The following is a 2,729-nucleotide window of genomic DNA, read 5'->3' as shown; positions in this document are numbered from 1 at the left end:
CCGGGGGGCCCCCGCGCCGGTTACCTTGGGTCGGGGCGGTTGGCAACACTGTATCCACCTGGCGGTGACGGGCAGCCCCGGCGGCCAATCAGGCGGCGGCGCGGCAGGCGCCGCGTTCCATGGGTGCGACGCTCTCTGTGACGCCACTGTGAGGTCACTGCTGGGTGTGGGTCCCGCCCCCTTCGGTTTCCCGCGGGGGCTCCCCGCGCGGAGCTCGGCCGTGCGGGGGCGCTGGGCGGACTGGGATAGACTGGGGCAGACTGGGACAGACCGGGCTAGACTGGGCTAGACTGGGACAGACTAGGGAGCCGTGCAGCGACCCCAGGGCCATCGCAGAGGGAAGGGGGACCCCCAGCTGGCCTCCCCCCCAACCGGTGCAGGTTTGTGCACCCTGACCTGCACCTGCACTGGTGTCACGAGCTGCCCCGGTCTCTGCGGGCCTGGTCCGCCACACCACTGAGACACTCGCCTCCTGCCCAGGCCCCAGCTGCGACTTCCCTGCCCAGCATCGCCCCACCTGGGAAACACCTGCATTTTAGGAGCAAACCGACTAAATCAGGGATGTGAGGCTGAAAGGCTGGAGTGTCCGGGCTCACTGCTAACCTGTTTTGCCACTTTCCAGGGTCTTGCCGCCGGGCCGATTTCATGATGGAAGTAGGGAAGAGGGCCCTGCGAGGCTGCGCAGGCCACCGGCAGTGCGGGTTGGCCCTGGCGACCACTGCTGGGCTCAGGGGCACGCGGCCACTTTTAGTGATTGGATTGCAGAATTAACAAAGGGAAAGTGGCGGAGGCGATATATCTGGGTCTCAGTAAGGGATTCGACGTGGTGTCTTACCAAATTCTATTGGAAAAAATTGATTCAAATAAATTACCCCAAACACAAATGCCACCACGTGGCCTAAAACTGGCCAGAAAGGCTTTGAAGAAAGGGTGATGATGAATAGCACAATGTTGTGTTGGGTGCAAGGGCTAGCGGGTGTCTTCTGGTGCTCTGCCTAATTAACATCTTTACTAATGACCTGGAAGGGCAATAACTACACTGAGAAAAGTGGTGAGCTGTGGAGGGTGCAGAAGGGCAAGCGCCAGCCCCGAGGGCCCGCTGGAGAGGTGAGTTACAGGCGCGTTCTGCCCGGGTGAGGGAAGGCCGGGAGGGACGCGGGAACCTGGAGCATTCGCCCAAGCCAAGGTCCTTGCAGGAAAATGTCCGGGAAACTTGTGTCCTAATGTCCCTGTATGGGGAGGGGGCAATCTGGGCCCCATGCACCCTCCAAAAAGACCTGAACCCCTTTTGCCATGGGGGGAGGACCGCAAAGAGCCTGCAGATGCACTGGGGGTGGGCAGCCACGCAGCGGGGTCAAAGGGCTTTGCTCCCTCCGGGTGCCGGCGGGGCCGAGCATCCCTGGTGTTACACGGGCACCCCAAATGTAATGGGGGGTGGACCCAGGGCACAGGGCTGACGGGGAAAAGGCAGAGCCAAAAAAAGCCAGGCAGTTCCCTGCCAGAGCCTCCTCCCCGCCTGGGTGCGGGACATGACAGCCGGGGGTCAGCAAGCAACCACGCAGCCCGGGACGAAGGGCTGCCCGGAGCGATGCCCGGGAAGCACCGATTGCTCAYGCTTCTGCGTCCTCTGGGCCGCGATGGTGGCCGGACTTCACACGAGGCTGCGCAGGCGGCAGGAAAACCCGGCCAAAGGGAGCCACTCCGCAGCGCGCAGGCATGGCAGGAGCGTGGCCCCGTGCACCAACCTTAGCGGTGCCGTGGCCCCCTGCCCACGACAGCGCGCTGCTCTGCGGATCCCGGCAGCCTGACGGAGGAGCCCCTGCTCTCGGCTGCCGCTCCGCTGCTGCTGGCTGCAGAGTCATAACGCGGATTCCTGGGGATGAAGGGGCTGGACGGGGCCAGGGGCTCATGTCTTCTCCTCCATGGGGCGGCGAGTCCACGTGCTTGTTCTGCTCTCCTGCTGGGCCAGATCCTGCAGCATCCCTGCGGGTCCAGCACCAGCTGCCCCGGGCGCAGGGCACGCAGGTTTGGGGTAGGTGCCAGCACCATGTGCATGTGGCCTGCCTTCCTCCAGCCCCTGTCTGTCTGTCTGTCTGTCCTTCCTTCTGTCTCTGGGTGGAGGAGAGATGCTTATTAAATTTGCAGGTGACCCTGGGGAAGGAAGGGCTGGGAGCGCTTCAGAGGCTGGGATGCAAATGCAAAATGAGCATGAGAAGTTGCAGATGTTTTGGGGGGGGAGGGATTAAAAAAAAAAGGGTGTTTAAAGAAAAGACAGGTGTAAAGAAAGTCATGGCAAAGGGCGGGCTCCCTGTGGAAGGCGAGGGCAGAGCCACAGCACACGGGCCGGGGAAGGCGGGGCTGGGTGGCTGCCGGTGCTCGCAGAGGGGCCGGGGGGGGGGGTAGGTAGGTGAGCAACAGGGGTGCTGAGGGGTTCTGGGGTCTGCGGCAAAGGATTTTGAAGGCCTGGAAGGGATCAAGAGTAGAAAAAGGGGCCAGGAACAGCCATCCCCGAGGGGTCGGGATGAGGAGCTGGGGGATTTCCGAAAATGCGTCAGGATGGGCTGGAGGCCATGGGGAGCCCGGCTGCCCCGCGGGCTCGAGTCCCCCCCTGTTCCTGCCCTTTTCCCTGCCTGATCCCTGCCTAACCTATCCTAACCTAATCCCGTCCCTACCCCTGCCCCGTCCCCATCCCATCGCTGATCCCGTCCCGTCCCGTCCCGCCCGGCGCT

At 63.2% G+C, this 2,729-nt stretch overlaps 1 protein-coding gene and 1 long non-coding RNA gene across 2 annotated transcripts in view; one reads left to right on the top strand and one right to left on the bottom strand.

The window, feature by feature from the left end:
* Positions 1–114, bottom strand: part of NTMT1 (N-terminal Xaa-Pro-Lys N-methyltransferase 1) — a 4,920-nt gene extending 4,806 nt beyond the window's left edge. Inside the window, exon 1 of the mRNA XM_026062105.1 lies at positions 25–114. The gene's annotated coding sequence lies outside the window, so the exon portion shown is untranslated. The remainder of the gene's footprint in view (positions 1–24) is intronic.
* Positions 115–1,946: 1,832 nt separating this feature from the next.
* LOC112964271 overlaps positions 1,947–2,729 on the top strand; it is a 3,456-nt gene continuing 2,673 nt past the window's right edge. The window contains exon 1 of the long non-coding RNA XR_003252904.1: positions 1,947–2,032. This is a non-coding gene — a long non-coding RNA (uncharacterized LOC112964271). The remainder of the gene's footprint in view (positions 2,033–2,729) is intronic.

This window comes from Apteryx rowi, unplaced genomic scaffold, assembly GCF_003343035.1.
Source record: "Apteryx rowi isolate R43461 unplaced genomic scaffold, aptRow1 scaffold_19, whole genome shotgun sequence".
In the NCBI taxonomy this organism is placed as follows: Eukaryota; Metazoa; Chordata; class Aves; order Apterygiformes; family Apterygidae; genus Apteryx; species Apteryx rowi.
This window is presented reverse-complemented; position numbering and strand designations above follow the sequence as displayed.